General features: G+C 35.3%; 1 long non-coding RNA gene across 1 annotated transcript; it reads left to right on the top strand.

Annotated features, from left to right (window-relative positions):
* The first annotated feature begins 10,773 nt into the window (after nucleotides 1–10,773).
* LOC135841350 (uncharacterized) lies at nucleotides 10,774–11,541 on the top strand. Its single transcript, XR_010557898.1, has 3 exons — nucleotides 10,774–11,068; nucleotides 11,139–11,268; nucleotides 11,391–11,541. It is a non-coding gene; the product is annotated as an uncharacterized LOC135841350 (long non-coding RNA).

Below are 11,541 nucleotides of genomic sequence, written 5' to 3'. Positions count from 1 at the left end.
GTTTGCTTATTTCGCAAATGATTAGTATGAATTGGGACGAACGTTTGAAATCAAATTGTTTACCCAAACGATGAATAATTGAAAGTGGATTGCGAATGCTTAGACGAACGCTTTCTTACTTATTTGAAATACTTGGCTATCGAACGAGTTGGGTGAATTTCTATCGTCTGGGAGGTGCTCATATTATGATTTGACAAATGTGGTAAAAGGGTAACAGTTTTAGGATATAAATTACGAATCGTTAGATTAACGAGTATTTTTACCGTGAAAAGCGATTAGATTGGGCTTACGTACGTGATCCGAAGACCCAATCTCAATCGTTGATTATAGAACAGTAAATAAGGTAAAATATACGAGCTTACTTATGTCGAATATAAATCATTAGATAGTTTGTTGAAGTAATAACGGTATGTTGGACACTGGTTATCGCCGGTGAGATGTCGTGTAGAACGGAGACGATTCAAAGGTAGTTTAGCAGTTCGTAGTGTATTGTTGAACGAGGAACAATCTGCACAGTATTTGAGAGATCTAATTTCTTCTTTAGATGAAGGAGCGTTATGGCAGTGTTTAATAACATGCCCGAGGAGCTGGCAATTTTCGCATCTGGGAACTCTCAATCGCGTATCGATGTCGTAATGATCATATTTAATGTTGAGTGATTTAAATCTTCGAGCTGTACGGAGCTGTTGTTTAGTGCAACTGACAATTGCCATTTGGCCGTTAGCGTCTGCGTTTCGGTATTTGATAAATTTTATCGAGAGAGGTGTAAAATTCATCTGTAGTTGTATATCGGTCGAAAGTTGAGAAGAGGTGACATCGTTTGGAACTGAATGTATTCTAAACTGGGTATCTACATCGTTTTTGGGTTTAATTTTCAGCTCGGCGATACTCGAGATAACGTTTGAGAACTGTTGAAGATCGTTTTCTTTACTGAATTTAACCAGCATTGCTCCGGATGGGAAAGGAATCGTTCCGGTGATGTTAAACTGTTTCGCTTCGGTATGATTATTTAGCGTTTGAGAAACGAACGTTCTCTTGTCGTTTTCGGAGATTTCAATATTATCGTTGGGTATAACGAGCGCAGCGAACGTAGATTTATTTGAATTGGTATTACGTGAATATTGCCGAGTATATTGGTTTGTAGACGGACGATCTTTACTCGGATATCGAGCGTTGTGTTGTTGAGATTGAAATTTATCTAACCCATTGGGCATCGAATTAACACGATTAGTATGATGATGAGGATTTTCGGAGAGTGCCTCTTCTTCTTCTTCTTGTCGAGCGAGTTCTTGATATTCGAATGCTGCTCGGGCTGCATCAGCGACGCAGTCTGGTAAACGTTTGTCGATAGCTTTGTCGATTGTTTTCACGATTACGTATGTGAGTTTATCGATTATTAGGTTAAATGATGACGGATCGATGAGTGGAGTTTGAGTAGATTTGAGGGTTTTAATTAATTCGTCTTTTTCTTCGATACCTTGTTGAACAGCTTTAAGTTCGTCGGATAATGAGCGAAGTACAGTATCTTTTTGAGAAAGAGCGAGCTGAGTAGCTTTTAGTTCATCGTGAAGAGTATTATAATCGTGAGTACTAACTGTCGATTGTTTGAGAATGGAAATTTCTTCGTTGGCGGATTTGAGAACGTTTGTGAGCTGATCGATTTTGTCAACGAGTTCGGAATTCATTTGCAAGCTATTGGCAAGCTGCTTGTTAGCATCTTCTAACATCTTCGACGGAGATTGCGGCTGAAAAGCTTGTGATAATTCGTTACGAATGTCTTGTTGAAGTGATTTTAATTCGTCTGATTGAAGAATTTGCTTTTTGAGATTAGTAGCTACTTCATTTTCAGGGTTACTTTCTGTACTCATGACTGTGGAGTTTATTGACGAGTCTGAATCGTTGGAGGAGGATTTTCGTTGGTCTTCCGAATACAACGATTGATCGAACGTAATTTTACCTTGTCGAACGTCTTCCAAATAAACTGGATTATCTTTGCATTTATCGACGAATGCTTTTAATCGAATACCTTCGCAAGTGCGTCTAGATTTGTAATCTTGTTGGTTTTCTGATGGAAGCTGTGTGAAATCCCATTCGAATGGGAGATTTTCGATTTCGAGTTTTAGCTCTTTAATAGTATTAAGTGACTTACAGACGGCGTTTGTTAATTTGAGTTTACTTTTATTGGCTAACAAGTGTGAAATTCGAAGGTGCGTGTTTTTAACCACGTTATCTAACACGTTGCTGGGTGATATCGGCACTGCAGTGGATTTTGATCCATTTGATTTATTGGAGTTTTTTGTTGAATGCATCTAGAGAATATTAATCGAATGACCATATAAATCGATCGTGTAGATTGTCCGATTAATTATCCGAATAACACAACGGATGCATGGCGAACGCCATGGTGTGGAAATGTCACATGTTATCGAAATCGCGTGTTTTGAACGAAATTATAAGACAAATATAACGAATTTGGTATCGTTGGATTTGTTTCAACGTAAGGAAGCGAATAAAACACAATTTAACGCAAAATAATTCGAATTTAAATAATTATAAACGAAACTATGAGGAGCGTGTATAAAGAGATGCGACCTCGACGGTGGCGCGAACGGAACTGAACCTAACCTAACCTAACCTAACCTAACCTAACCTAACCTAACCTAACCTTTTTTTTTTTTTTTTTTTTTTTTTTTTTGAGGGTACCCCAATCCCCACGAGGGGGTGGGGGAAGTTTATTCGATAATATGATACAATCTTGTACACATTTCTACCTATTGGTTTATCAATACATACAGATCTACATAAATCGAACTATTATCGTTAATTACATTGCTTAATGTTAATATACAATTGTTACATCTTGAAAACAAAGGTGAAAAACCCCAGTGGGGAAAACCTAAGTGGGGAATGGCAAACTACATTTAAATGCATAATAACAAACGTCTAAATTATAACATGGTAAATTTAAAAGTCACCCACCACTGCCCGTGAACCAACCGAGACCAGTTTCTACGCGCCACGAGTGGTATCTACGAAACTGGCCCAGGCAGGCCACGAACAATGAGGAGTAACCTATTTAATAATGGAAAACGAGAAGACATTTACATTTTACATTGGTAAAACTTTAATAAGAGACCGTTCGGTGATGCCAAGAAACCCGGGAGGTCAGAACAACAGGACATCAAGTGACATCGTCTAACGCCCAAGATTCTAGCATCGCGAGCGGCCTTGGGATTGCGAAAAAGAGATAATCTGGTAAATACGGTAAATACGTATGGTTGCTAATGGATTATTAATACAATTGTACATAATGGATTACAGTTGGTAATCAACTGTTGTTATGGTAACAATAACTTGATAGAAATTAAAAATTGATAAACTAATTTGAACGTTGGATTAAGCTAATGATTAAAACGTACGTTATTATCGTAAAACATAATCTTGAAATGAATAATTTGATCGTAAGCGTAAATGACGAGTTAAATATTACAACATTTGGAAACGTAATACTAAATAATCATAACTTCGGTATTTAGGTTGACTTAGTTGATATTGACATGAGCGAATCTTATATCGAGTTAATATTACCACTATTGGAAACGTAATACAAAATATAATCATAAACTTGGGTACAGTCTAACATTTATACCTAACATGGGAAAACAGAGTTTATAGTTTAATTGAAATTGAATAGTTGCTATCATAACATGATCGTTTTGTTGAATTAATATTAACAACAATGGAAAAACTAATAAAATAATTTGAGATGATCTTTGTTGAATTAATTCAATTGGCGAGCCCGTTGGTAAACGAAAATTTGAAACTGGGAAGATTGAGCCAAAAGAGGCTGATAAGGTTTACATGGAGTTTGTTGCCAAACTTGTAAGGTTAGTAAAAACTGTAGAAGGCGAAATGGAGGGTTATTCATTAACCTATTCTGAAATCGAATTCTAGTTCGCTGAAAAGCGAATCGCGTCAATTGCCGAGAGCCTATAAGCCCCTGGATTGGGAAGGGATGTTTTGGAGGAAGAGGGATTGGACCGTGAAGAGTGGATAGAGAAAATGAATAGGTAAAAATGAGATTAATCGGAGATTATTAACTACTAGTAGAATAATGGTTAAAATTAATTGATATAATTTCCTTGTTTAGAGCTTTAGCGTTCCGTGAATATGAAAGGTCGAAACTGAAAAGAAAGGAAATGTAAACTCTGAAACTGGTGGTGGAGTATCGCAAGGTGATAAGCCTGGGACCAGTCGATAAATTTAATGACTAACGAATTTTATTGATGTAGAGTTGAATTGAGTAATTATGAAAATAATTTGAACAGTGAGTAGTTATAGTTCGTTGAATTAACTCTATACTCTTTGTATGTTGTCAATTAATACATTGAGCGTTGGATGTTCGTAATTTAGTGCATTTAGATCTTTAATCATTTTTTTTGGTAGCAAACGAATCGTAGGTTTAATTTCTAAATATTAAATTTCGTTAGTAGTGCATTCGTTACTGATGATAATAGTTCTTGCTTCGGAGCGATTAACTTTAGTAGCATTGGGTAATAATTTTATAGATGCTATCAACGAACGAATATGTCAATAGGATGATGATTCAGCTTGGGCTCGAAGTAATTTGCGTTTTGGACAAGGTAAGTTAATAAATTTTAAGGAAATTGCTCATTAAACGGGTTTGTAGTTTCGAATATCGTTTGATAATTTATTGATAAATGATAAGGAGGTTATTTTTGTTTTATCTAAATGGCAAGCCTGAATAGAGACGCAAATTGAGCTAAATAGGTAAATAGATAGGTGGATTACTTGGTGACTAGCGCTTAGCGGATTCGAAGTGAACTGGAAAATTGAATTTCGAACCAGGTAGGTTCTATTTAGCTAAAAGGCTTGAGGTGATAATTTAGTAAACAGATTAATGAGCGATATAATTTCATAACCGAGGAGAATATTTATAAATTAATAGAAACGTATAGAAACGGAGAGTTTTAATTTACCTAAGGGGGGGTCATGTGACCATTAGAGAATCGAATATGTATGCGTATAGTCATGGTTAAATTTTGCAGGGTTTGATTGCTTATTAGCTTCGTAGTAGATCATGAAGAGGAGTAATTTCGAAGAGAATTCTATCCGATGTGAATGTTGAAGAAATTGAAGAAATTTACGCGATGCTTGGAATCGGTAAGTAACATTATTTAGAATATCGTTGAGATAATTTAAAAGAGTTGATGCTTTGTGAATTGTTGTTTTAGGTAGGAAGATTGCATCGCGAGCGAACGAAATTAAGCGAATATGAAAAACAACCTGAGATTGAAAGTAGAATTGACAATAGCAGCTTCAAACTGCGTTGAAATGTGAGTAATTTGGAATTTATTAATCGGGACAAATTGATTAAATAATTGAACGGATTGTTCTTTAAAAGGTGACGATCGAATACAATAATTCCGGGTAAATAGATCGACGAAAAGGTGGATTATGTTGCGTATCAGTTCGGAGGAGATTAATTGATCTTAATTGTTATCTAGTTTCAGGTAGCCGAACGGATGCGTCGTGTCGAAGGTGATTTGGCTTGGTGTTTGTTGGATGAATAGAAACGAACGAAAATTTAGCGGCTAATTGGTGTCAATATTGATGACGATCTAAATAAATTCAGTCTCTATATAATTCGAATAAATCACAACGAGCGTTTTGACCATAATAATTCATGTAAATGGTGAGAAGATCGAGGTAATTTAGTCGCGACGAATAATAGCTGAGAATTAATTGGTAATTATTGGGAACGACTGCTTCGTGTATAAATGATTATTAAATTTGTCAAGAACTGTGTAATTACATTAGTTGTGAATGTAAACTGAACCGAACGTTTGTTTGGAAGTTAATTTAGTATCGTTCAAATTAGATGGTGAATATCAACTTCGATTGATTAATTACGATTTCGTTACGATTAATTACGATTAGGGTTTATTTAGCGAACGTTAAGGAAGTATGCGAAGGTAAGCGTATTAAATAGAATCGAATTTGACCGCGAATAAAACGATGAGTGTGTTTAACGACGATAAAGCAAATATACGTTGTTTTATTTTATTTATTAATCGAATTGAGATGCTATAACTACTTCAACCTGAGACGAATAAACGAATGACCTAAATTGGTTATCAATTAAAACTGATTTGGACGAATTTACGATTTTAGGACGTATTTGAACGAAATTTAGCTTTGTAGCGAATTTGAAACCGAACGTAAGTTTAGTAGCTGATTTAGAATCATTCAAACTAGATGGTGAGTATTATCTTCGATTAGTTTAATAAATCTTGGGTATGTTATAGCGAACTTTAAGGGAGTAAGCAAACGAAGTAAGTGTTACTAAATTGAGTCGAATTTGACCGCGAATAAACGATAAACGTGTTTAGCGTCGAACGAGCTATCGTACGTTGTCTTATTTTAATTATTAAGTATTCGAATTGGAAATGAAGCTAGCTTTGTACGAATTTACAAGCTTTGGTAGACGAATTTGAAAGCTATGACCGGGCTGATAGCGAGTGTATTCGAGGGTGAGTAAATTAGCAGCTATTAACGAGAATGAAAAAGATGAACATTTAAATTATATCGATCATCGATCGCATTGGAACGACTAAGAGAATCAACGTAGGAAAACCGAACGTGAATAAGATAATTCATCGTGGATATAATTGAACCGAGCATAATTAGAAGCTGATTTAGAATCATTCGAATTAGATGGTGGGTATTTTCTTCGATTATTTATTAAGATTGAGGGAGTAAGCGAAGGTAAGTGTAACTAATTGAGTTGAATTTGTCCGCGAATAAAATGACGTACGTGTTTAGCGACGAACGAATAACAACATTGTCATATTTATTAACCAGTTGAGTTGAAAAGTGATAGCTGCTTCCCAATAAACGAATACACGAATGGTTTGAAGCTGATTTTGAACGAATTTAGGGATTTTAGGTACACGAAACGTGCGTTTTGATTTCAACGTGATATTAAATTTAATTTAGTTCTTGGTAGAAGGACTATATTAGAGGAATTTGTTTAATTAATGATGCTTAAACGCAGTTATAAATCTATTCGATCAGGAGTGATGTGTGATTTAGTATTATTAGGTAGATGGTGGTGAACGAATTAATCGCAACGTACGTGTTCCGTTAGCGACTAATTATAACGTAATTTACATGAAAATAACCGAATAAATAAATTAGTGTACCTTTACCGTGTAATTAATCGTCGTGGTGATCATCTGTTCACCTTATTAACGTAATAGCAGACTGTAGGACAAGATCTATCGTTGGTTTGATGTCTGGTAGGGCGTAGACGAGCTGTTGATAATTTCGAAGTACGTATCGTGTGATTGAAAAAGGAGCAATCGAGACAATGGTCATCTTTCGCTATGTTCTTCGGTGAGATTGTGGAATTTCGGCAGAATTTATCAGGATGACCGATGAGACCGCATTTAGAACATCTCGGAATCCTGATTTGACAATCGAGGTTAAAATGATCGTATCCGATTCGAATACATCTGGTATTTCGTGCTGTTTGGTATAATCGTTCAGAGCATTTAATTATGGCCAATTTGCCGGTTGATTTTTCGTTGCGGTATTGAATAAAATCGATCGAATGTGGAGTTTCGTTGAGTTGTTGCTGAACATCGATTAAAAGTTTTTCAGCTGTTAAAGCGCTGGGAACTGAATGAATGCGAAATTGTCGATCGATAGTTCGTTGTGGCTTAATGGATAATTCGTCGATCTGTTGCACTTTGGAAGTAAATAGATCAAGATCATCTTTGGAAGTGAATTTAATCAGCAGTGAGCCTGACGGAAACGATACCGTGGAAGCGATTTTTAACGTAGTTGGATCGATTTTGTCGTGAAGAATATCGGAAACTTTGAGTCTAGCGTTGGGGTTATCTTTGTCTTCGTTCGCGGTGATTAATACAGCATGATTTTCGTGAGAATTAGCTTTCTTACTCGAATAGCGAGCGTTTTGACGTTGGGATTGGTTAGAGGTGAACTTATTTGAGAACATCGGATTATCGGCATTATTCTGACTCGATGAACGAGCGTTTCTTCGATCTGAATTATAGTTAGGATGAGAATTACGATCTGTTCTGTGGTCTGATGAGTAAAAGGTACGTGAATTCGAGCGGATATTATCGTTATCGTGATGTTGTAGCAATTTATCGTGTTGACTGAACTGAGATTGAGTATCTTCGAGATGAGCTATTTCATCTTCGACATCGTGAACGATTTTGACTATTTCAGGTAATTTGTTTTCGATAGCGCTGTCGATAGCTTTTACAATCACTTGTGAAATGACTTGACCAAAGTTTTTAATTGATTTATCAAACGATTCGGATAAACGTTTGTCTAGAGAGCTGTCTAAAGCTGCGTTGAACATCTCGGAAATATCGTTGAACGTCTGATTAATTGATTCGGTGTTGGTTGTTTTTTCCTCCAGAAGTGAGGTAGCTTTGAGAAGCGAATCTATTCTTTTATGAATATCGACGGACTGTTTCTTAATATTGGATAACGACTTGCTTACCGTTTTATTTAGTTTTAGCTCATCTTTATTGATAATGAGATTATCGATAGCTTGTTGATTAGAATTGACCACGTTGATGAGCTCGTTGAAAGCCTTGCTGAGAATGCCAGACATGGTTCCGTAGCTGGTATAACACAAGGTGATGAATGAGTAGATTGAGTGTTTTATTTAAATTTACCGATGCATTATACGGCAATCATAGTTTATTTCAATGCCGATTTAACATGGCGGCACGTGGTGTGGAAATGTCACATGTTATCGAAATCGCGTGTTTTTAAACGAAAATAGAAGAAAAATATAACGAATTTGGTATCGTTGGAATTGTTTCAACGTAAGAAAGCGAATAAAACACAATTTAACGCAAAATAATTCGAGTTTAAATAATTATAGACGAAACAATGAGGAGCGTGTATAAAAGAGATGCGACCTCGACGGTGGCGCGAACAGAACTGAACCTAACCTAACCTAACCTAACCTAACCTAACCTAACCTAACCTAACCTTTTTTTTTTTTTTTTTTTTTTTTTTTTAAGGGTACCCCAATCCCCACGAGGGGGTGGGGGAAGTTTATTCGATAATATGATACAATCTTGTACACATTTCTACCTATTGGTTTATCAATACATACAGATCTACATAAATCGAACTATTATCGTTAATTACATTGCTTAATGTTAATATACAATTGTAACATCTTGAAAACAAAGGTGAAAAACCCCAGTGGGGAAAACCTAAGTGGGGAATGGCAAACTACATTTAAATGCATAATAACAAACGTCTAAATTATAACATGGTAAATTTAAAAGTCACCCACCACTGCCCGTGAACCAACCGAGACCAGTTTCTACGCGCCACGAGTGGTATCTACGAAACTGGCCCAGGCAGGCCACGAACAATGAGGAGTAACCTATTTAATAATGGAAAACGAGAAGACATTTACATTTTACATTGGTAAAACTTTAATAAGAGACCGTTCGGTGATGCCAAGAAACCCGGGAGATCAGAACAACAGGACATCAAGTGACATCGTCTAACGCCCAAGATTCTAGCATCGCGAGCGGCCTTGGGATTGCGAAAAAGAGATAATCTGGTAAATACGGTAAATACGTATGGTTGCTAATGGATTATTAATACAATTGTACATAATGGATTACAGTTGGTAATCAACTGTTGTTATGGTAACAATAACTTGATAGAAATTAAAAATTGATAAACTAATTTGAACGTTGGATTAAGCTAATGATTAAAACGTACGTTATTATCGTAAAACATAATCTTGAAAATGAATAATTTGATCGTAAGCGTAAATGACGAGTTAAATATTACAACATTTGGAAACGTAATACTAAATAATCATAACTTCGGTGTTTAGGTTGACTTAGTTGATATTGACATGAGCGAATCTTATATCGAGTTAATATTACCACTATTGGAAACGTAATACAAAATATAATCATAAACTTGGGTACAGTCTAACATTTATACCTAACATGGGAAAACAGAGTTTATAGTTTAATTGAAATTGAATAGTTGCTATCATAACATGATCGTTTTGTTGAATTAATATTAACAACAATGGAAAAACTAATAAAATAATTTGAGATGATCTTTGTTGAATTAATTCAATTGGCGGGCCCGTTGGTAAAAATTGTCCTCTTTGAAACTTTTAAGATTAACGATGTTAGGAAAAATTTACTTCAAGATAGTGAAATACACGTAAACCAATTTAAACGTTAATAATCGATGGATTGGGAAATTATTTAATTTAATTTAATTAGTGGTGAATTCGAATGGGCTGCGGTGAATAATTAAGTAATCAACATGATTGGGAAATTAATCAAATGGTAATGTGAATTTAATTGAAAACCGTTGGTTTATCAACGGAGTTATAGCTGAATGCTAATTATTGGAAATTTTAATATCGGAGAATTTTATATGGTCGCCTTTGAAAATTGTTAAAACGTAAACTAATTTGAGGATATTTAAAAAGAAAAAAGGAATTTTGTTTGGTAGGTTGGGAAATAGGTAGTTGAGAAATAACTAGCGCTCCTGGTGCTTCTAGGGTGAGGTAGTATCTATGTTGAATTAGGTTGGGTTATAAGCTGGATTTAGGAGGTAGTGGATGATAAGATTACGAGCAAATAATTTCATAACTGAGGAAAATATCTATAATTATTGAAAATTAATAGAAACGTTTAAAAACGGAGAGTTTTAAAGTACCTAAGGGGGGTCATGTGACCGTGAGTGAAACGGATAGATATACGTATGTTAAAGGTTAAATTTGTACAGTTTAATGCCCGATAACTTCGTTGTTTATTATGAAGAGGAATATTCGAAGGGAATTTTATCTAATGTGAATGTTTTGAAGAAATTTACGCGATGCCAGAATTATTTAATCGAATTGTAATCTTGTTTTAGGTAAGCGAATAAGAGTGATTGGTGATCGCAAATTTATATCATTCGGACGAAACGAATAATTGGAAGATTTATCGTTGAGTTCCTTCGATCGGTAAGTATTTCGAATACTTTTCCATTTTAAAGAGACAAAAGAAATTGGTGCTTTGTGGATGAATTTACAGGTCGGAGGATCGCGGATCGTGTGATTTGAACTGGAAGTGGCTGAAAAATTTTCGTGGTAATTTGGGAGCTAGACTATGTATTCGATCGAAGGAGATCAATTGCTGATGGTTAGTTTCTTCGTTGAGAGGGGTAAGTAAAATATAATTAAATTTGAAGACTACTACTGTAGGTATTTATTTGAAACGGAATTTTGGATTAAATTGTAAATCGGTTCAGAGGATATTAGTTGATCGTAATTATAATTTGTCTAGTTTCAGGTGAACGAACAAATGCGTCGTGTCGAATGATGATTTAGCTTGATATTTGGTGGATAAACAAAACGAACGAGAGTTTAGAAGTAGACTGGTGTCATCATGATGTTAACGATCTAAATAAATTCAGACTAGTTTAATTTAATTCAAA

The sequence above is a fragment of the Planococcus citri genome, chromosome 1 (assembly GCF_950023065.1).
Source record: "Planococcus citri chromosome 1, ihPlaCitr1.1, whole genome shotgun sequence".
NCBI lineage: Eukaryota > Metazoa > Arthropoda > Insecta > Hemiptera > Pseudococcidae > Planococcus > Planococcus citri.
Note: the sequence above shows the minus strand (reverse complement) of the source record. Positions and strands in the feature narration are given on the sequence as shown.